This window comes from Passer domesticus, chromosome Z (genome assembly GCF_036417665.1).
Source record: "Passer domesticus isolate bPasDom1 chromosome Z, bPasDom1.hap1, whole genome shotgun sequence".
NCBI lineage: Eukaryota > Metazoa > Chordata > Aves > Passeriformes > Passeridae > Passer > Passer domesticus.
In genome coordinates this window covers 21,566,536-21,590,745 of record NC_087512.1, presented here as the reverse complement: position 1 = coordinate 21,590,745, position 24,210 = coordinate 21,566,536, and the positions used below count along the sequence as shown (strand labels likewise).

Genomic DNA, 24,210 nt, shown 5'->3' with positions numbered 1-24,210 from the left:
CTCTCAGCTTCTTGATGCTTGAGTGGATGGATTCTGAATGCGAAGAAATGTTGAGGCAGCACATCCCTTCAAAGTCTTGGCAGCCATGTCCATGGGCAAGCAGTATACAAATGAGGTTACAGAACCATAGAATGTTAAGGGTTGGAATGGACCTTAATGACCATTTAGTCCAAATCCCTGCTTCTGTGGGCAGGGCACCTCTCACTCAACCAGGTGCCTCAAGGCCTTATGCAATGTGACTTCAACACTCCCAGGTCTAGGGCATTCACAGCCTCCTTGGGCAACCTGTTCCACCATCTCACCAGTCACACAGTAAAGAATTTCTTTATAATACCTAACCAAAATTTACCTTCTTGCAGTTTACTGCATTATTCCTTGTCCTATCACTACAGTTTCTGAAGAGCCCCTCTCTGGCTACCCCGAGGTTCCTTCAGATACTGGAAAGTTGTTATGACATTTCCACACAACCTTCTCTTTTTCAGGCTGAACATCCCCAACTTTCTCAGTCCATCTTCACAGGGGAGGTGTGTCAGTCCTCTTTATCAGCTTCATGACCTCCTCTGGATTTGCTCCAGCAGTTTTTTGTCCTTCTTAGCCTTGAAAGGCTAAGGAGTATTAGAGAAAGTGAAAGGAAATAGATTAGTGGAGTTCCACCCTTCAATCCTTGAGGAAGGCCCACCAGGAGTCAGGGGACTTCCATGCCTCTCACTGTCAGGCAGTTGGAGGACCTGGTGGATGAAGGGGAGTGGAAATGGGTCCCTACTTAAGGATGTAATAAAAGTTCCTCCTGACCCCCACCATCTGTCCAGGTGCCACTTCAGAATAGGTATGTGGCCCTGGATCTACAGGGTCAGCCAAAGGACATAGAAGAAAAGAATCTGCCCAGTGAATCTCCCAGTTACGCTTTATCTGTCAGAAGGATCACCACCTCTAACATCAAAAAGGAAAGAAGGGTAATCATGGTGGGTGATTCCCTTCTGAGGGGAACAGAGGGCCCCATACGTTGACCAGACCCACCCCACAAGGAGGTCTGCTGCCTCCCTGGGGCCTGGATATAGGATATTACTGAGAGACTTTCTGGGCTGATTCAGCCCTCTGATTACTATCCACTGCTGATACTCCAGGCTGGCAGTGATGAGATTGAAAAGAGGAATGTCATTAAAAGGGACTTTAGGGCACAGGGTCAAGTGGTTGACAGGGCAGCAGCACAGGTAGTGTTGTGCTCATTCCCTTTGGTGGCAGAGAAAAATGATGAAGGGAATAGGAGAGCCTACATTGTGGCTCAAGGGCTGCTGCCATGGGCAGAATTTTAGGTTCTTTGATCATGGGGCAACTTTTACAGCACCTGTCCTACTGGAACCAGATGGGCTCCATCTCTCTCTTAAGGGTAGAAGGTTTTTAGCTTGTGAACTGGCAGAACTCATTGAGAGGCTTGAAACTAGGTTTGATGGGGGAAGGGGGTGCAGCTGGGCTCTCTGGAAGCAGGCCCCAAGGTGGTAGGCCTGAGTTAGGGGTGAAATCAGCAGCCCAGCTGAGGTGCATGGATACCAATGTGCACAGCATGGGCAACAAACCAGAAGAGCTGGAGGCCATGGTACAGCAGCAGAGCTATGATGAAATTGCCACCACAGAAACATGGTGGGATGACTCACATGGCTAGAGTGCTGTACTGGATGGCTACAAGCTCTTCAGGAGAAACAGGAAAGGGAGAAGAGGTGGAGGAGTGGCTCTTTATATTAGGGAGGCTTTTGATGCCATGGGTATTGAAACTAATGATAATGAGGTTGAATGCCTATGGGTAAGAATTAAAGGGAAGGCCAACAAGGCTGACATCCTACTGGGAATATGTTATCATCCCTCTAACCAGGAAGAAGAGATGGACAACTAATTCTGTAAGCAGCTGGAGAATGTTTCAGGATCACTAGCCCTTGTTTTGTGGGTGACTTCAACATACCAGACATCTGCTGGGAATTTAATACAGAGAAAACAGGCAATCCAGGAAGTTCTTAGAATGTGTGGAGGACAGCATTTTGTTGCAGCTGATGAATGAGCCCACCAGAGGAGGCACTATGTTAGACCTGTTGTTTGCAAATAGAGATGGGCTGGAGAGAGATGTGTGGTTTGGGGCACAGTGGTCATGATATTATAAAGTTCTCAACATTTGGTGAATGAGGAGGAACATCAATAAGACTTACATTGGACTGCCAGAGGGCAGCGTTTGCCCTATTTAGGTGACTTATTCAGAGAGTTCCTTGGGAAGCAGCATTTAAAAACAAAGGAGTCCAGGAAAGGTGGGCATACTTCAAAACAGAGATACTGAGGGCACAGGAACACTGTCCCTGTGTGCTGACAGATGAGACAATGAGGCAAATGTCTAGCCTGGATGGGCAATGAGATTTTTAAGGAACTTAGGAATAAAAAGAGGATCTATGGAAGGAGGGTCAGGTCTCTCAAAAAATATTTAAGAGGGCTGCTAGGGGATGTAGGAAAAAAATTAGGGAGGACAAAGCTCAGTTCAAACTTAATTTGGCAACTTTATAAAGGGTAATAAAGTATATTTTTACAAATATATTAATGGCAGAAGGAAGGGTAAGACTCAGTTTTTAGTGAGAAGATGACTTGTCCTCAGGACAGCTGTCTTCCTGGGCTGGTAGATAGTGTCAGGGAGCAGAATGGTCCCCCTGTTACCCAAGAGGAGGCAGAGAACTGCTGAGCTGCTTGGATGTTCATAAATCCATGGGGCCAGAAGGGATCCATTCCAGGGTGATGAGGGAGCTGGCAGATGACCTTGTGAAGCCGCTCTCCATCATTTACCAACAGTTCTGCCTCACTGGTGAGATTCCAGAGGACTGGAAGCTGGCCCATGTGACTGTCATTCATAAAACGGGTGGGAAGGAGGATTCTGGTAATTATAGGCTGGTTGGCCTGACCTCAGTACTCGGCAAGGTTATGGAACAGTTTATACTGAGTGTCATCACACAGCACTTACAGGATGGCCAGGGTATCAGACCCAGCCAGCAGGGGTTTAGGAGGGGTGGGTCGTGTTTGACCAACCTGGTCTCCTTTTATGACCAGGTGATCTGCCTGCTGGATGCAGGAAAGGCTGTGGATGTTGTGTACCTGGACTTCAGCAAGGCCTTTGGCACTGTGTCCCACAGCACACTCCTGGAGAAGCTGGCAGCCCACGGCTTGGACAGGAGCACTCTGTGCTGGGTTAGGAACTGGCTGGATGGCCGGCCCAGAGGGTGGTGGTGAATGGTGCTGCATCCAGCTGGTGGCTGCTCACCAGTGGTGTCCCTGCAGGGGTCTGTGCTGGGGCCAGTTCTGTTTAATATCTTTATTGATGACGTGGATGAGGGGATTGAGTCTTTCAGTAGTGAATTTCCAGACAACACTAAGCTGGGATTGTGTATCGACTTGTTGGAAGGTAGGAGGGCTCTGCAGAGAGACCTGGAACAGTTGGATGGGTGGGTGGAATCTAACAGGATAATGTTTAACAAGTCCAAGTGCCAAGTCCTGCATTTTGGCCACAATTAACCCCCTGCAGTGCTACAGGCTGGGGACGGTGTGGCTGGACAGTGGCCAGGCAGAAAGGGACCTGGGGGTGCTGGTGACAGCGGCTGAACATGAGCCAGCAGTGTGCCCTGGTGGCCAAGAAGGCCAAAGGCATCCTGGGCTGTGTCAGGAACAGTGTGGCCAGCAGCAGCAGGGAGGTCACCCTTCCCCTGTCCTCGGCACTGGTGAGGCAGCACCTTGAGTGCTGTGTCCAGCTCTGGCCCCTCAGTTTGGGAAGGACCTTGAGACACTGGAGCGCATCCAGAGGAGGCAACGAGGCTGGAGAGGGGCTGGGAACCCAAACCCTGTGAGGAATGACTGAGGGAGCTGGGGGTGTTTATCCTGGAGAAAAGGAGATTCAGGGGTGACCTTATCACTCTGTACAACTTCCTGAAAGGTGTCTGTGGTCAGGTGGGGTTGGTCGCTTTCCCCAGGCAGCAAGTGACAGAACCAGAGGACACAGTCTTAAGCTGCACCAAGGGTAATATAAGTTGGATATTAGGAAAAAGTTTTTTATGGAAAGAGTCATAAAGTACTGGAATGGCATGCTTGGGGAGGTGATGGAGTTACCATCCCTCAATGTATTTAAAAAAGACTGAATGTGGCACTCAGTACAATGGTTTAGTTGAGGTGTTAGAGCATGGGTTGGACTATGATCTTGAACGTCTCTTCCGACCTAGTCATTCTGTGATTTTGTGATTCCTATGTTGGGGACACCAGAGCTGAATGCAGCACTCCAGCTGGGATCTCATCAGAGCAGAGGGGCAGAATCACCTCCCTTGCCTGCTGGTCATGTTCCCTTTGATACAGCCCAGGATTTCCTTGGCTTTCTGAACTGGTTTATGTTGAGTTTTTTATCTACCAGCACCCCAAATCTTTCACTGCAGGGCTGCTCTAATCACTTCTCTGCCCAAGCTGTTGGTGTGTCTGGGATTGCCATGACCCAGCTGTAGGACCTTGCACTTTGCTTTGTTGACCCCCATGAGATTTGCACTGGCCCAGCTCTCAAGCCTGTGCAGGTCCCTCTGGATGCCATCCCTTTCTTCCAGCGTGTCCACTGCCCCACACAGCCCCGTGCTGTCAGTGACCTCGCTGAGGGTGCCCTTGATCCCACTGTCCGTGTCCCTGACAAAGATGCTGAGCAGTATCGGCCCCAGCACTGACCCCTGAGGGACACCACTCCTCACTGGTCTCCACATGGACCATGAACCCTTGACCACAACTCCTTGTGACCAGCCATCCAGCCAGTTCTTTATGCACCCAGTGGTCCATCCCTCAAATCCATGTCTCTCCAATTCAGACACAAGGATGTTGTGTGGGACAGTGTCAAACCCTTTGTGCAAGTTCAGGAGGGGACGTCAGCAGCTCTGCCCCATCCACCTATGCTGTCATCCCAGATAGAAGGGTCACCAGATCTGCCAGGCACAATTTGCCATTAGTTGGCTGTTACCAAACATGTTGGCTGTTACCAATCATCCCTTTTTTCCCATGTGCCTTAGTGGAGTTTCTAGGAGAATATTTTACATGATCTTTCCTGCCACATCAGTGACACTGAGTAGTTTCCCAAATCTTAGGACTGTACTAAAACCTAGCAAGGCAACATCAAGATACTGCAACTTTTAACAGTAAATTAATTAAAAACATTTTAGCAGTTATCTGCAAATGATATCTCTGTTTAGGAACACCATGTGTTGCCTCAGGACATTCAGACCAACTGATTAGATTGTGGCCTTAATTTTTTTAGGGTAAGGATTTCTCCATGGCAATTTTCCCATGTTGTGTTACCAGAAGAGTGTAAGATATTTCAAACTGCACGGGAAGAAACACAGAGAGAGAAAACAGATATGATCACTAATGGTGACAAACCTTTGGTGCTGCTGGTAGCACCATTGCTATAATAAAAGGAGGGTAAAAAAATGTGAGTCTTAACTCTAATGATAATATTGTCACTGTAAATACCATTTGGGCAAACATCCTGGTCTTATAACATGACCCTCAAGTAAAAAATACAGCATTTTATATGGAGCTCCTCTGCATTATGTACAAAAGTGGTTTCCAAATATGTTGAAATAGTTTAATTTAAAAGAAAACTTCTTTTAGCATCTCACCCTATAAAATCTTTATCTAGATGTCCCTGCCTCTCTGTTTGTTTGTTTGTTTTTGTTGTAGGGGTTTTTGTATGTTTATTTGGGTTTTTTAATAATAGGGAGAATAACACAAGATTCTTACCTGCAAATCAACTGCCTTCTGTCTTCAGCCCATTAACCCTTTTCTGTACTAAAAATCAGATTTGTGAACAAATCATCGCCAATTATTCTCCATCATTGCTTTCAAAAGAATCAGAAAATAAATAACAGTACTAGTACCATCTCCTTCTGTATATTTTGTGCTGAAAATGTCTCTGGAACAACTAGAACATCTTTTACTTATATTTGTGTATTAGAAGATTTATTTTAAATATTCATCTAGTAAACAGAGCTGCTTTAATTCTATTATCATGTGGTATTCAGGCTTATCTCCCATGTTTGAAGCAGCTGTTTTGAAGATATTATAAAACCTAGCTGCACCAAATTTGTGTAGCATGATAGGAAAGGGGAGTCTCAGAAAGTCTTTGGCACCTATGTCTTCTGCCTCCATTTTTTCAATCCTTGGATCAGTTATTGGTCCAGATCTTTGGCTGGAGAATTTTCTTCAGGTATTATGTCTTTCTTACAACCAGTTCCTGTTCTAAAGTAACAAAATCTCCCTAGTTTGTGCCCTCTCTCAGCTTCATCTACAAAGACAACTTCTAGTTGTACTAGCATCTGTGCCCTTTAGAAAAGCAATTATGTAACACTATGGAATATTTATTGTTCTATTAGAATATACTATAACTTGAAGTTAATTCTGCCTAATTTACAGTCAGTGTGCCCCTCCATGCAGTACCTCTGTGTTTGTATTGTTTTTTGTCTACTCACTCTGGGTTTCCTAGTCAGTCAGATTTTTTTTTATTTTTTTCCCCCCAGACCTACTTGTCAGACTGTGTCCTTACAGCAAGGATTTCCAAAGTGAGTGACTGCTTTCTACTGCCAGGATGTGACCCAGTTCATGAAGAAGTACTATTCCTACTGTTAGAAGTGCCTACATTATTTCAATTCATGACAGCAAGCACTGAGTAAGCCTGGTCATCTGTAATTCTTGATTCCTTGAACCCTCTTACAAATTAGAGGTCTCCAGTTTTCTTCTGCATCATAGCAGGTGTTCAGCCAGCTCACAGAAGTGCTCTTCATGTACCAAGAAGGAGATGGGATCTAGCTGGGGAGCACCAGGCAGATAAACCAGAAGGCAGAAGTCAGCTTCCACTGAGTGCTCTTCTGAGCAAGGGCAGCATGAAGCTCGCCCAGCACTGGCCCTTAGGCATGGTAAGCCTACTCTGATGGCAGACAGCCTCCCCAAAATCGACTTCTTGACACAGGAGAGGTCAATCACTAGCTGTTCTTAGCCACCAACTCATATGAGCAAGGAAAACATACAACAAACAGTTATTCTTCAGAAGTATTTTCAAGGGTTAGATTCTCCCACTCACCCACAACAGGTAAGCTGTCAGAAAACCTCTATTCTCCTAAGCCATCAGCTGCTTCTCATCATTACACCTTTTACCTGTGAGAAGGTATTTCTATTTATTAGGAGGCTCAGGGGAAGAGAGGGCCTCTCCATGTTAGTAGCTTGCATTTTTTGGATGATGGATACAGATATAGGGCTTCTGTCATGCTCCACAGTTCTTACCAGAGTGAGGGGCAGAGTGACACTGCTTTCTACCTTGTTTTTCTAAGGCAAGTTATTAACACATTTTACTTCTATTAATCTCTAATACCATTGCACTTAACAAGATTTTAGGAAGCTTGTTTCACAATGAGCTTGTTTTCTGTCAATTATTAGGTCAATTTCAGGCTAATATGAGATATCCCTCACGCAATATAAAATTGGATCATATTTATAAACAAAGAAAAGGACAAAAGGTGAGAGGGTAGGGAAATACTCTCTTAAGCAAGTCAGCCTTGTTAACGAAGTTTCATTTCTGAAAATAATAGTCATTTTTATGTTACAGATGCAGATATGGTTCTCCATTACAGAGGAGGAAAGAGTCATCTGTAAGGAAATTGCTGAACCTAGACAGGGTCTTACATGTAAAATGTAGTTAATCTGGTTTGTTTTCTCTGTCTGTAAATCAATATACTTGCATTGGTTAATATCTTGGTTCTTGATATATTGTCTCAAACAATGCTCTCATTAAAGAGCATTTCCATTGAGTTAGGTTTGAGTGTATATTAATTTGCTTATCTCTATATATTATCTTATAGCTAGCTCCTTTGTAGCTAGTATTATAAATGTTAAATGGAAGATAATTCAAGTATTTACATTCAACCCTTCTTTCTCCACTACCATGTTCTTATTTACAGTGTAATAAAATAATGGCATAAATATTGAGGAATTATTTTTATAGAGGTTTTTTTCTATTTACTTGGTATTTTTAAATGGCTTGCCCACCTGCCTTCCGTTTATACATAGTCATTTTGGCTGATTACTTAATATACTGTACTACATTTATAAAAAAACTCTCTGGTAACCATAGTAACTATTTTTGATTAGGTACAGCTGAGCACACGGTTTCATTTTAATATAGGTGGAAAAAAATAGAAAAATTATCTTGAAAGCTCCTGAAATCATTTGGGTTATTATTGGCTTTCATTTAAGGCTCAACAGAGAAAGAACTGCTCATAGGCTCTCTTTCTTGCTTCTAATGATGGTTTGTTTGTTTTTTTCTTTTCTCCTTTTTTAAACTTAGTAGGTGTGGGCTGTAAAGGATTTATATAAAAGTTTTTGGAGGTATTCCAAGGGCAGCTTGTCTTCCTGAAGATAAAAATCTATTTATGATAAGATTTACCTAACCAGGAATAACACTGCAACATTCTTGTCTTCTCTATTACACCAGAGGGAGCATGGCCTTCTATAATCCAATTTCCCTTACACCCTGTGATGGCTTGGCCCAAAATCTTTACAAGGCAGTGTAGACTGGGCTGTAACAATTCAAAGAAGAGCAAAGATGGCCAGAGGAAGAAGTATGAGTCTCACTTACCTCTCCCTTTAGCTTTATGGAGATTTTGAAGACTATTTCCTGATGTCCAGGTACACAAAGTGTTTTCTAGGACAGGCATATCCAGAAAGAACTCCTAATGTGTTTTTGTTGTTGATCCTGTTGTACTTCAGTCATCCTGGTGATCAGAGAGGGAATAGAAAATACCTGCTTCTCTCTGAAACTATTGGTTCAGCATGCAACCATGAACTGACATAATGTCGTTCTGACCCAAAGCACATAAAAAACTCTGTGAAAGAGAGACAACTGAATCTCACAGATCTGTGTTGTCTCCTGGTAACATCCTCAGGTGTCCTGTGTGTATGTCCAGCACTCCAGCATTCATTCAGGACAAAGCCCAGGTTTTTCAGTACAGCTCACAAAGACATTTCAATTTTTTCCCTGTGAATCAGAAGTCACAGTGCAAGCTAATACACATCCAGCTAGCCAGAGCCTGAAGCTGTGATGGTAACTACAACAAAGTAATCTGAAATACTTGGCTGGTGATGAGCTCAGTGACGAGACTGGATAATCTCCCTCGTCAGAAAAATCAGACTTGCATTCCCAGGGGTTTCTCCTCACTAATTATGTCATACAGTGATGGAGGATGTGTTGGTATCATTACCTTAATTAGTTGGAAAACATTTTTGAAATCTGTCAATATTTCTCACTCACCAATTGACAAAGCAGGAGAAATGATGTGACTGTCTCTGTAGATAGTTGTATAACACATTTTACAAATGTTCTGGGTTTTAAAAATTTTTTTTGGTCTGTCAGAACATTATTTATTCAATCAGTCTTTTTCAGTGCTCAGATGAATCTAGTTATTATTCCAAGAGTTAATAGTAGAATCTGTTTCTTCCTGTCTGCTGCAAAGGACAGTGCTCTATATTAACCTCTGTGATGCCTAGTGTTGAGCTTTTTATATCAAAAGAGCTTTTATTATTTAGAAAAATGCACTTCCCTGTAGACAAGACAACTCAAGGCTATTTTGCCTCATATTGTGATTAGCAGTGACCAGTTGTGGCCTCTAATCAGTAATCCATAATTTTTACTGTCCCATGGCCTGGTCTGTCTGTAAAGCCCCAGCTGCCTGAGAGAAATCTTCCCTGTCTCTTGCCTTTGTAATACTTCAAATAGTTGCTGTCTTGCAAAGGTTGGGAATAAACCAACAGCCCTTCACACAGTTGTGACTACTTTTCTTCTGCTGAGTGAAAAGTGATTGATTTGCTTCATCGCCCACTCAAAGGCAGCCACAGCTTTTCTATTCATGTTTTACAAAAGTAAAAGCAGAGTGAAAAATGTTATGAGAGGCACATCTGAGGGTAGATGTTAATCTGCATAACACATTGCTGGAATTGGCTGCTGCTTTAATGAGGTACGGGGTCCTCAATGGACTGCAGGGACACAGCTAACACACCAAGGTGTCATCATGGGCTGCAGGGGAATCTCAGCTCCAGCACCTGGAGGACCTCTGCCCCCTCCTTCAGCAGTGATCATGGTGTGTAAAGAGTGGTTGCTCTAATATTTCTCGTCCCTTTCTTTGTCTGAAATTGCTTCTGGAGAATAACTTTTCTTCCATCTTAAACATGTTATCCCAGAGGTGCTACCACCATTGTCAATGGGCTCAGCCTTGGCCAGCAGCAGGTCTGTCTTAGAGCCAGCTGGCCTTGGCTCTGTTGGTGTGGTGGTGCATTGCCTGCTCTTCTCCCTCCCATGCCATGCTGTGATCTGAGAAATGCTCATTAGACCTTAGTCTTGATGTACAGCATTTGGGCTAAGCCCCTCTTGGGCTTATCAGAAACACAGAAACTAGGAACTTTTGCTGTCTAATGAGCTTCTGTTTTTAATAAACAGTCTTAGAAGCTTATTTTTCTTGCCTGAATAACAACCCAAGGAGAATAATATTTTTGTCATCAAACCTTCAAAGGCAGTTACCAACCTGAAATGCAGCCAGGATAGGAAGTTACCATGACTGAAGCCCACCCTCATGTAACCCTGTACACAGCAATCCAAAATGAGACACTTTGAGTTCTCCTGGAGCAGCATCTGTGAGCAGCAGCTCCCCTCTGTGTGGGGCCTCTAAGAGTCAGTGAACTCTCAAGTTTGCTCTACCTAAAGGATCACTGAATGATGATGCTGGAACCTGGCCTAATACCCCCGACAGCTTGAAGTCCAACCCTTTGCTCACTGAGAAGATTCAGAGGCACCCAAAGTGAGTATTTCACCAAGTCTGAGGGGAATTTTTCACAGGTATATACCTTGTACAGATTGTGTCTGTGGGCAACTGTGAATATGCTGAAAAGGATGTACTAAGAATATTTTACTAGATTCTTAAGTGCCTTAAATTTGTAGTAAGCCAGAACTGTGCGTTACTGTTGTGACACAGTAAATTCTGTATGAATCCTTTTCTAAATTGTTTAACTTATCAATTAAGTGTAGTTAAGTTTAAGCGTAATTACACATTTTGCACATTTAGGCATAAACTGTTGGTCAGTTCTGGGCTCAGATTAGCATGGGATCCACTATGAACCTTGGGACGTAGCAGGAGGGTATTTCATATTTCCTTTTATCCTAATGCTTTCCTACTGTTCTCTCTACCTTTGCTGCATCACCCAGTTACTTTCAGGTTTAGTTTGATTTCATGTGATTGAGGGTTTTTTCCATTTTTTTGGGGTTTTATTTTTGTTTTTGTTGGTTTTTTTGTTTGTTTGAGTTTTTTTGTTTTTGTTGGTTTTGGTTTTGGGTTTTTTTTTGTTGTTGTTGTTTTTTTCTTTATGTGCTTTAACCATCTAATTAGCAGAGTGAACCTTGCCAAAGAACTTTGTTGCCCTTTCACTTTAATATTAAACCTGTTTTGGCCAGTACTGTTGTTGGTGATTCTTTAAGCAACTTTAAAGCACTCATTTGAAGCAGATGCACACAGGAGAAGCTTCTTCTCAGAAATTAGTCCTGTATCCCTGCTGCTGCCAAAACCTGGCCATGCAAACCCTTTGCCTCTGTGATCCACATATTTAAGAATTATCATTAAAATCCAGATTAATCACACAATCTTCACAAGATTCCTTCATGTTAACAAAAGAAAAAAAAAATCCTCTCATCAAAATAACATCAATATTGAAAGAAGACAATTGGCACAGAATCTATCTCTCATCCCTTCCCCACAATTATAAAACCAGAAATTGCCCATGATCCTTCCACTCTAACATTGGTCAGTCCATGTCTGTTGCATCTCCCTATGTTTCTATCCTTATTTAAAATTCCTTGGGCACCATGTTATATGTCAAAAAAGACTGTTTGTGGTTGACCCTGATTGGATGCTGAGTGTCCACCAACATGCTCTGTCACTCCCATCCTCAGCAGGATGGCTATTACATGGGCGCGTCTAGGTGTTTTGTGGAGTCAGTGGTTGGAGACAGGGATAACACACGCACACCTCAGAGCTTCATGTGACAGCAGCGAGCTTTATTGTTCAGAGCCTTCTTATACAGGGAATTCAAAACTCTCATGTCTAGATAGCTCATTGGTCTGACTTTAACACTGCCCAGCTCCCAGATCAGTGAGATGTCTGCAGCTTAGGGTGGAACGTGATTGGATGAAGCCCAAGGGCTGGTTTATGGAACCAGGCTGGGTTTCTTATTTATAACCAAATTAATTGCCCAGTACAAGCCAGCTTGTACTGTAATAGATGGGGGCACAAAATAACTCAGCAGGGTTTTTTCCATCTTAAGATAAAGGTGGGTTACTAAAGCAAAAAGTCATGTGTATATGTAGGCAAAGGAAACACCCAAAAGATGTTATTTTCTACTTCCTGTCAGCAAGTAGTGTCTGGCCACTTTCTGGGAAACAGGGCTTCAGCTTGTGTAGCTGTTGCTACAGAAAATGAATGTTGTAAATAACAAATGCCCGCTCTCTACATTCCTCGTCTCTCTTAACTTGTATATCTGAGCAGTCATGACATGAAATGGACCAGTGTGGGTTGGCTGCCCTGTCCATGCCCCCTCCCACGATCTCGCCACACCCAGCCTATGTGAGTGAGGACTGACAGTTTAAGTGCCACTGCAGATGCTGTGCTAGCTCTGCCAAGTACCACCAAAACATGTGCATATCATCAATACCTTTCCAGCTACCAATGCAAATACAGCAGTGTAGAAAATGGGGAAATTTAACTCCATCTCAGCCAGATCCAATACAATGTCCAAGGAGCTACTAGGGAATGAAGCCACGTTGTTAGTTACCAAGCTTTGTTACCAGATATTTATTTTTTCAGGGCTGAAATATGTATTCATGCTCTTCTATTAAAGACTATAACTCTGTTGAAAGGATCCACAGGTAGTTTTATTTTGGATAAATATTTGGATTTGTTCCACTCATTAGCTTAAAAGGACAAGATAATTTTCAGTACTCTTGAAAGAAAGGAAGACCCTGTTGAAAATTGAAAGGCATTGTAACAACTTGTTTTTATTAAAAAGTACAGGATGAAGACAAAAACTATATTATATATATTATATGTGCTGCATATTGTGCTTTCAGGAAGTGATATTTTGCTAATTTTAATGATGCATGGTAGGATTTTTCATTATTCTTTAAATGAGCAGTTGAGTAAAGTGTTATTAAGAATATAGAAAAGAGCAACTAAAGAGAATTTTTTGCCAGGATCTAAAAAGACAGAAAAAAGGCATTACAGATTGGAGTATGGATTAAACAGTTTAATATTATAGTCCATCAGAGTTGAACTTTTCACTGCCCATGAAAATAACATCAACTTTTGGTACTTATTTCTAATATGCTAGTACTTTCTGACTCTACAATGCTGTGTATTAAAAAAAAGGGGGTGGGATTTGCTAATATGGTTCTAGGTATTAGGACAGAAACTAAATAAGAAAAAAAAGCCTAGCATCAGAACTAAAGAAATGTATTTTTTTATTCTGAAAAGAATGAAAATAGACTAAAAAAAAGTCAGATGCAAGCACTGTGAAATATTATTTCTGAGAAGTCTCTAAAGAATCAGTATACAATTTTGTGAAAAGTGTAACTTTCCAAAACAAAACAGTGTAATTTTGCTAGAGATAATTGGACCATTCATAATTATGTACAGTGATTCAGTTACTGGAATATTTCTAGAGTTGTCTTAAATTGTTTGTAAACAGTGCAACTGGAGAAAGTTGCAAGTGCACTAATTTTAGGCTAAGATTTTTCTTATGTGTGGTTCCTTTAACTTTCAGTACTGTATCTGTATGACCACAGCTGTTGATAGCAAAGATGTTGCTGTCATTTTAAATGGGCTGTTCTTATGCTGCAGGACAACATGCCTTGTGGCAGGGAGCTCAGAGCATAAGCATCTAGTGAGACAAGAAGTACAAACTCTTCATTGTTTTCATAATGTTTGTGATGTTTTCCTTCACTGCTGGCACATTGTTGACTGAACAAGAAAAATAGTCTTCAACATAGACTTAATGCAACAAAGCAGGGTCCCTAAATGCACTGTACTTCTCTGTGATTCTCTTGTGCTTTCTATTCCATAAGCGAGATACAAATGTACCTGGCCCTTCTTGCCTTCACCTCTTCCAAACTGCCTGTACCCAATGGTTAAATTGCTCATGCTTTCCTGAACACAGTCTGAAGATGCTGCTGGTAATGATCCAGAGGTATGTCAGAGGCCATCTACTGCTCAGGAGCAAATTATCAGCATGATCCTTCTGATTTCAGCTCCCTCTTGGGTCTGGCTGGGTTAAGACCCTACCACATATGAATAGAGCCATTGGTATTCAGGTCTGACTCCCAGATTTTGCCATGAGGTGAGGGATTGGCCAGGATAACGATCCTAACAATCCAGAGTATCTCCTGGATTGCTCTATGGGGCCCTGTGTAGCTTTGTGTGGTGCAGAACTTTCTTTAATTGCTACAGAAAGTACTGCTTTTTTCTCCTTGATTTTAGTAGACTGTTGTTTTCTGTGGGTTGGGCTCAGACAAGGACATGTTAGCAAACAGTTCTAAGTATGCTCAAAAGAAGCTGTTCCAGCCCCAACCCTGGCGAAGAGCAGCAGTGAAATGAAAGCGTACACTTTATGTGAAGGTCTTACTGAATAGCTTCTTGTGTTATTCAGTCACCTCTGTAGGTTGCAAAATGCAAGCGGTACAGACTGAGGGTAAGAAGGATGGCAATACAAGCCTAGCACTTGCAAAACAGTTTTGTTTCCTGGTTTGACCGTGGATTTCATCAGTCCGTCTGCCTTCAGAGGAACTTTCAGTTTTTGATTGCTTCTAGTCATTAGAATATTGTGAGAATAAGTACTCTGCAGTATTTTTAGGTAATTTTTTTTTAAATTTTCCTAAATTGGAAAGTAAAATTCACACCATAAACATTAATGCCTGAAGTACATTACTATTTACTTCTGATTTGATTTTTTTCTATAATTATCATATTGATATGAGTGGTGTTGTGATTTCTGAGAGTTTGGAAAAGAATCTCATAGGAACTCAATAGTAATTTATTAGTCATTGGGACTGTTTTTCAAATATTAAAATTTAGGTGTCTAGGTAGGGTTTTTGGCAGATTTGTCTTGTTTAACTGCAGTGGAAACCACACTTTCAACACTCAGCTGAAAAATTTCTCAATTCAATAGAACTCATTCCTTTGTTTACAACAGTCACTAGCAGGCCTTTGGGAAGAGATGTCAGTATTAACAAGTGCTAATATTGAAAACTTTTTTTTACCAGGTGTGAATTTTATGAATGTATAACAGTGATAAATAGCATCAATATGGATAGCAGGTTGTCTCAGACTGAAAATAAGCCTTGGTGGACAAAATGCTGCCTCCATCTCATGTCAGGTGGGCTGACAGCAGCCCAGGGGATGGTACATCATGGATAACAAATACCTGCTGGCATTGCCCTGACTCCTTCACCTGCAGGATCACCTGCTGAACCACACTGAACATGACAAATGAAATTAAACTTGGATGAAATCAGCTGCTAAGAACTATTGCTTTTGGCTCTTCTCCTGTTTCTTTTGAAAATTCAGTGGTTTTTAATCCTGTGGCCTGTAGAGCCCATCAGAGGAAGCATCCTTGGAGTTAACAAGTCAGGGAAAAGCAATTAAAGAAAGAGTCTATTGGCATTGCCTCTGTGAGTTCCTGCCACTTGCTAAGTGGTGGCCTCCAGCTGACAGGAAAATTCTAAGGTTTTCTCATATCAGTAGATTTGGAAATGCTTTGTAAATCACTGGCAAAGCCCAGTCAGGTTAGAGGGTGCTGTGTCAGGTTCTCTTTCTGATGAACCAGATACCACCTTGTTGTGAACTTAAAAATGTTCCCAAACTTGGAACAGGTTTTGTCCCTTTGATTCTCCTCTGCATGGGCATTTCTTTTTGGCTGAGATAACACACACAAAAAAGCTGCCTTTTTAGGAACCCTGCACTGGTGAATTGGATGCCATTTAATTCAGCAAGCTAGACTTTATCCCAATATATGCTGTAGCAGCTGGGAACATAAAACTACTTTACCAGTGCTGCATGCATTTTATGAATATTTAATAAACAAAGTAATCCCCTTCTTATTAGTAAGAATAAGGGAAATAGTGTGTGAACACATAAAATGTGGTTTTCTTCTTGAGAAGTAATTTTTTGAGGGCCTATTCAAATTTCATTTAGATCTTGTGAAGTACTGCTCAAAGGCAGCAGATTCAAGAATTTAACATTATTTATGTAATAAAGTGGATAGTATCATCATGGAGAATTGGGGTAGTTATCCATCCAATAACTTTAAAAAAATCATGGTTCGTTATAACAGCAGGCTGGATCAGAAGGAATGCAAATTACAGAAGTTAAGATCATGAGACCTTGAGTATTTGCTTTGATCATGACAGTGCATATTTGTTTCAGAAGTTTTATGTTCAAAATATGGAGATGTAGTCATTGGCAATTCTCATTGGTGTCAGGTTTGATGTTGCCTCCATAATAAAATTCTGTGGTATGAAGCTTTGTGTTGGACCTTTATTCTGAGTGATAAGTTTTGGAACTTCCTCTTAAAAATGTTTAATGTTCCTGCAAACACAAATATACAGGAGAGAACTGGCCAAGACTTTGTGTTTCATCATCAGAAAAGTATTGCACTGTCTCAAATTTGTGCTTGGTTGAATTGTGGTAGGGATATGCTGTAATTTCAGCAGAAACTGACTAGAGCAGGGCCATTGAGAGGGCAATGCAGCTGAGCTGGGGCAAAGAAAAATGCTGTGGTCTTCCCAGAGAAATATGAAGAATATGAGAAAGATAGGGAGGGTTTTTGTCTCACAGAATTAATTATTTTTTTTTAAGCTTGAAGGCTAATACAGACACTTCCAGGTGAAACAACATGTTCCTTTTCAACAGCTCATGCTGACTTTTAAGGAGAACAAAACCCTCACATTTATTGCATATTGAAAGTGCAATATTTACAATGACGAAGCTAGGAAAGGGTTATTTTCTTCTAATTTAAACATGTACATTGGCAGAATGTTTATCATTTATATCATACCCTGCTGCCTTATATACACTTTATTTAAGTATACTAAATAACTAGTGAGGAACATTTGATTTTAATGTGACATTTATTTAGAGGGTGGCATGAATTGCAATACTCAGACTTTGGCTAGGTACTCCATGTGCTTTGGCTGGTCTGCTTTATTATGGTAGATGTGCCAATGAATTATGTTCAGATAAATTAGTGTTGTGGTTTAGGGAGGTTATTCTCCAATTCAGAGCTCTCACTGAAACATTCTGAACTATGTGCTGCTTGCTTAGTCTCCCTAGTCCCTGCAGTGGGATGAAGAGGAGAATTGAAGGCTCATAAGGTACAGAACACGGGTTGTGATAAGAACAGCTTACTAGACACAGTGATGAAATAAGAAAAGAAGGGTAACAGCAGCAAAATGAATGACAGCATACAAGAGAGGCAGACAATTCTTCGAGGTGAGTGTTCACCACGCAGAACCTGGCACTACATCACCCACCTGGCCAGAAGGGACCCCTCCTCCCCCCACCCTCTGTGTATGGCTTGGGGTGGCATAGGATAACCCCTGGATTCTGGCCAGGCATCTCCTGGCTTCTGCAAAAATCAACCCTCTCCTGGCCTGATGCAATTGGATATCTCAAACATCTTGGTCCTAAATACTCTATGGATCTAAAAACTCATAAATATTGTGTTATATTTATTGAAGTACCTTCATTTCTGAAAACAGACATCTTCAATCTTTGCTAAGAATAATCCTATCAAAAATCCCACTCAGTTACACACTTCCTCACAAACATGTTTGCTTCTTTTAAAATTCTTCATATCTTGTTCTTCCCTATAGGAATTCTGATCAGAGAAAAAAAAAATCTGAGAGCCACAATGAAAGAAATACTTCTAGGGCTTTCACAAACTTCTTTACTTTAGGTTCTTTACTCTTTTTTTTTTTTTTTTTTTTTTTTTTTTTTTTTTTTTTTTTTTTTTTTTCCTGTGACTCTCCTTAAATTTTAGTTATGGCAAGGCCCTAAAGGAATGACAGGTAATTTTTTTTCTTTTATGTGTTTAAATATTTCTTTATTTAATCTTGACCCAGGTTTTAGTTTAAGTACTATCTTGTACCAAGTTTACTGTAATTTTTGCACAAACCATATAGCAGAAAGGGAAGGTTTTTCTTATACAAATGTGCACATCCTAAAAGATTATTAAGAAGATTATTTTCCTCAGGTTAGCCTCAACAAAAATAAGTTTACAGGAACACTGTCCAAAGCTTTTGCTTAATAAAAAAAAATCATTAGGAAAAGAAAAATTATTCCAGGGAGTACAGAAAAAATCAGAATTTAAATGGAAGACTTTTTAGGCATTATGTAAGAATATCAGAATAGTATACACAGGGAATTAAAAATTGTTGCAGATTTGTGTCGGGTGTGATCACACAACCAGTGACTTGTTGAGCCACTACTCCAGACTAACTGCAAAATTAGGAATTTAAATTCTCGTCTGAATAGAACTTGCTTAGCAATGAGGAAGATACATTTTCTATCATTGCACGTGCTGAAAAAAGGTGTTGCTGGTTTGTCATGCCATGAATTAATAAGAAAAACTGAATAATGAAGAAAAATCCTTCCCACCAGGTACTTAAGTTATCTTTGTCTTGGGTTTCCTAAATTTCTTCAAATGAGACCTCGCTTTTACTCCAAGCTTCAAGCAAAACTATCTCAGTTTGTTATGTACTTTTAGATGGGACCACAGCCAATTTCCAGACAGATTCAGAGTTCAGCTGAGATATGTCTCAACTCAAAGGGTCTTGATGCACCTGAGAAGTCAAGACTACCCTGGCTGGTTAGATTTAGGCCTTGATGAGCTCTGTACAACTTTTGCAGCAGCAGTTCTTGCACCTATGTCAGAATTTCCAAACAGCAGGGCAATTGTGGCTCTTAGAACACCTGCAAATCTTTGATTTTCTCAGAAATTCTGCCTCAAATCTCTTGAGAAGGTGAAGAAAGAAGCATTATTTTTCTGAAATATGTTCCAGCAGACATGTTGGGAAATAATGTTAGCTCTGTAGTAGGCATTTTGGAGCTACAGGCAGAGAGAACATAAAAGCTCTTTGCTTTCCAACCACATCTCTAAAAGCTCTTTTACAAGATTTTTTTCCCCTCAGGACGTATTGTGTGCATTATGCAGACCTCAGCCTGTATTTGATGTGTTCTGTCAGAAGAAAAATGATCAATGCCAAAAATGAACAATGCCAAGTTATTCTGTGGAGTTGGCTTACAGGGGTGTCACACTTATTTTCTGGGAGCCTGGCACTTTTGAATGCAAATGCTAGGTGGATTTATTTTTTTGTTCATGTGCATGCATATACATATACACAAGGAATAGTTTTCGAGTAACTTTTAAATACTAGCAACCACACTTCATTTCAGAACCCTTAGAGTAGGAGGCAGAAGTGCCTCATGTACTAAGGAAGACAAAATGCTGTGAACTAGGACAGCTCTTTCCAGAAAGCTTGAAAAGGAATAGTGTGGTTCCTGCTCCTTCCCAGCCTGGTGTGGGATATTCCTACAAAATACCCCTCCTGTGTTGGACAGAGGAGAATGCTGATAGAGTGATGAGAGTGCTGTCCCTTTCTCCCCCATTTTCTTACATTTGGGGAAAGTAAGAGGCAGGGGACAAAGGGAGAAGCAGCAGTAGCACCCAGCTCAGATGAGCAAATTACTAAAATGCTGACAGCTTTGTTCTAGTAGCACCAAGAATGAAGACATTGTACTGGAGAGGATCTCACAGAGGAGAAACAGACCAAAGTTCCCAGAATCAATGATGTAGAAGGAAGAAAATAGGTAGGACTAGAGAGAGGAAAGATCATGAGCAGCAGAATTCATGTCCTGTGGGAGAGTCAGTGGAGGGGAATGGTAGGCAGGAGTGTGAATGTGTCAGCAGGGGAGAGAGATGTGTCCTCCCATTTTAGCTTGTTTGCATCCTTCTCCAGTGTCAGTCACTGGTGATTTTCTGCACCTAAACACCAAAAGTTGGCCATTTAATCATGGTTTTCCTATAATTGTCTCTTTTAACTCATTCATGCTTGGAGTGATTTGTTTGTATTTACTATAACATTTTCTGCAGCGTCTACTATAGATAGGCTTTAAATAATAATTCTAAGTCCTTAGTGAATTAACAAACAGTAAAATGCTCTGAGAACTTAGTCACAGATGGTGCTGCAGAAATAGTTCACAATGAATAATTTATCCATCAGACAAATGTAGTGCTCCTGGCAGGTTCATAAACAGATAATGAATTTTTTTTTTTAAATATTCACTATTTTTTTTCTAGCAAGGGGTCCTCTGCATCTGGTACATTACTGGTTTCTTCCAATATCTGATAGGTGTTTTTTGGTCCATTGTGAGTTTGGAAAATACTGACAGCTCTTTCTGATCCCAGGTAGCTAGGTGGTTACTGCCTTGAAATATGCTGTATTGAGAACCTGTCTACCTGATAGCGCCAGCTGAGAGGAAGATTAGATGGGTATGTCTAAAAAGAGGAAATGAAAGAAAAATCCACAATACAAATGATGAGAGTACGTCCTAACATGTTAGGTAAGCATGATTTTTAAAACAGATTTTATTTTCATAATGCACTATGTAAGAAAAATCTGTAGTGCCTGGTCTTTTCAAAATGAGGAACATTTTTGAGCTAGATCATTATTTATTAAGACAGATTATCTCAGTTCCCAGAAAATTATTTGATAGGCTCAAAGTAATGCTATGCATGTCTGGCTTCATAAGAGAAATCTATTCTGAGTTAAAGACTTATTTCAAAATAAGTCTCCCAGGACGACGGTTTGTATTCTAAGACCAATATTCTATTTCACTGACTACAATAGTAGTAATCTGTTAACCTCTTAGGCAGCACAGCAGTAAGGCCTCATAAATAAAGCTGCAAAAATTGATGAAAACATAAAAAAATAATAAAAGCCTCACAGACACTGCTAAAGAACTTGTTCAGGAAATGGAAAGCTCTTTTCAAGGCATGTGAAAAGGCAGATAATGAAGTTTGAGGTTTTTGTATAAATGCAGAATAAAATCATGCATTGAAAAAGAATTGGTGAAAGCTAGAAACTAAAATACCCTAAATGATGTCTGGGACTCTGGTTTAGTAATACATAGTAGGCTCAGTCTGTCTCAGTCACACAATCTGTCAGACTACTCAGCGAGATGAAGGTGTGCACATTTGCAGTGTCTTGTTGTCATTTTGAGGTTATCTCACTTTTTTATCTGGATGGTGCTGTAAGGAGATATATGTTCCATCATGCAAGTCCATGGGCCTGTTATGCTACTACACAACTGTTGGAGCTCATTTTACATTTTAATAACAGCTTCTAAGATTCTAGTGCTACCTAGCCCACTTTCTTGGCTAGGGTATATAGACATTGCCCTTCTGCTGTAGTTCCCCTGGTTCCACTGCATGTTAAAGATTGGAGTTTGAACAGGATTAGTGGGGCTCTGCTTCACACCACTGCGGAGGTTAAGACAGGGGAGTTCTTTCTCAGGGTGCTGGAGTCCTCTGCATACTTCTGCACCCAGTTAAGCTGAGCAATAGAAAAACGTCCTTTGAAGTCAGTGCTTCTTACAGAGGATTTGTTCAGCCTCGCTGGTAGAAACTGCACCCTCTGAGCTGATGCCAGAATGAGAGTCGTGTTTCGTTGTGGTGGTGAAAATCTACCACATTTTCCACTTCTTCAGCTGCTGTGTCCAACTAGAAAAAAGCCCTGTAAGCTGAGGAAAACCCCAGTTGTGTGGCGAGAGCATCAAGAGATGCATTCATATTCAGAATAGAAAGGACATGGTTTAAAAGGAGAAGCACATAAGCCTCATGATGGATGATAGTCATGTCTGGCACATGGAGGGCAAATTGTTTTCTCAACTAGTTCTTAACAAAGACTTTAATGAAGTACATCTAGGAGAGGGCTCTAAATTAGGAGAGGGCTGTAGCCAATTACTGTCTTTTCTAGCCTCATTACACGCATGAAAAGTCATAATTTGAAAAGTCTTCTATGGAGAACATCTTTAAAGTAAACCAGTCAATTTTGGTAATGTTTGAATTACATGAATTGAAATGTAATAGGTAAATGCAAAAAAGTTTCTTAGAAATATTTTTAAAATTTATCCCTTTTTGAAATTGCTGGGTCTGGGAGGTTGCATCTCTTAGCATGTCTTTTGAAAAAAAACCTTTTATTTCCATCCCCAACATTTTTGAAGAAAGCCCATGAATTCTCATGTAGAAGGTCTGGTCTAGCTGCTTCTTTGTGCTTTAGAGCTTGAGTTTGTGGGCTAAATTGATTAGAAACTATTTCAGTGAGCATGTTTCTGAGAAATGTGATGAAACAATGCATAGTAGGTTGGGTAATTAGGTCACAATTCAAAACATCCAAATCTATAATTGTGTTTCATGTTAGGCGGTGATACCCTTAGAGAAGGAAAAAAGAAAAATCTGTTCCCAAGTGGGCTGGAATTGATTTTAAGTAGAAAAACACAGTGCTGATGACAAAATGGTCATAAATGGGGTAGAACAGAAATGATAAAGGAGAACAAAAGAAAATGGCAGCTCTAATTTTGGGAAGATAAAAACATGTGTTTTCCATCAGGACATTCAATTAAGATTTCTTCCAAAACTGTTGAGCTCTGGTCTGTTTGAAAGCCTGGTATGGAACAACCAAAAGTACAATAGTAAGAGGCTGGCATTTCATCACTGGAATGTCATGGGACACAACTCTACAGAAAACATAGTAACTTGTAGTCTTTGGCAATTTAGACCTAATTCATCTCTGTGAATGAGAACACTGCATATGTACACATCTGGACATACATTTGCACTTCAGGATTAGCCTTGCTGTAGCCTTGTGGCCTGGCAAATGTGGATTTATTATCACTAACATAGAGGAAGCAGGTTAAGCTAACCCAGCAAGGTCTCAGGCTTTTTCTGAACATCGCTTATGTGCAGCTTTGCTTGAGCCTGGTTAGTTATTGCTGAAATTTTTTTTCTAATGTTTGATACCTAGTGCCTAAATTTTACTTATAATCATGTGATATAACCATAGTTTTTAGATAGCTAGTAAGAAGAACTATTCTGTGCAGAATGAAATATTTACCATATAATCATAGAGCAGCTTGTTTTTGAAGACACCTTCAAAAGTTATTTCATCCAACTCCCCTGAAATTGACAGGGGCATCTTCAAATATATAAGCCTGCTCAGAGGCCCATCCAACCTGACTCTAAATGTTTCCAGGGATAAGACATTTGCCGTCTCTCTCAACAATTTGTTCCAGTGTTTCAGCAACCCTCATAATGAAAAACTTCATCCCTATATTTAGACTAAATCTACCCTCTTTCAGTCTAAAATCATTACCCCACATCGTGTCACAACAGGCCCTGTTAAACCTTGTCTCCATCATTCCCTAGCTGGGAAGTAGAATGGGCTGTCTGAACAGGGAGCTTTTGCAGAAAAATGAAGAGACTTTCTGGCCTTTGGAAGAAGAGGCAGGTAAGAAAAGTACAAGTATATTGCTAGTCTTGTAGAGAGAAAATGAGAAAGGTGGACTCATCTAGAACTCAATCTGGTCACTACTGTGAAAGATAATGAAAAGTGTTTTCACAAAAACATTAATAGTAAAAACATGGCCAAGGAAAGTTTCCATCCATTATTGGATGAAAGGGGAACACTGTCACCAAGGATGAGGAAAAGTCTGAGGTACTTAATGCCTTCTTTATCTCAGTCTATAACTGTAAGACCAGTGATCCTCAGGGTTCTCAGTCCCCTGACATAGTAGACACAGACAGGAAAAAGAAAAGCAGAAAACCGGGAGGAAGTAGTTATTGACCTGCTGAACCACAAGTTTAGACACTCATAAGTGAGACCAGATGGGAGTCATCCAAAGGTACTGAGGAGGTGGCAGAAGAGCTTGCCAAGCCTCTCTTCATCTTTTATCATCAGTCCTGGTAGACCAGGGAGGTCCCAGGTGACTGGAGACTGGCCAGTGCTTACATCTACAAGAATGGCCA

At 40.8% G+C, this 24,210-nt stretch overlaps 2 long non-coding RNA genes across 2 annotated transcripts in view; both read left to right on the top strand.

Moving 5' to 3' along the window:
- The first annotated feature begins 542 nt into the window (after positions 1-542).
- LOC135290218 (uncharacterized) lies at positions 543-11,006 on the top strand. Its single transcript, XR_010352912.1, has 4 exons — positions 543-826; positions 6,561-6,709; positions 6,793-8,721; positions 10,599-11,006. It is a non-coding gene; the product is annotated as an uncharacterized LOC135290218 (long non-coding RNA).
- A 13,040-nt stretch (positions 11,007-24,046) lies between these two features.
- Positions 24,047-24,210, top strand: part of LOC135290861 (uncharacterized) — a 119,947-nt gene continuing 119,783 nt past the window's right edge. The window contains exon 1 of the long non-coding RNA XR_010353686.1: positions 24,047-24,086. This is a non-coding gene — a long non-coding RNA (uncharacterized LOC135290861). The remainder of the gene's footprint in view (positions 24,087-24,210) is intronic.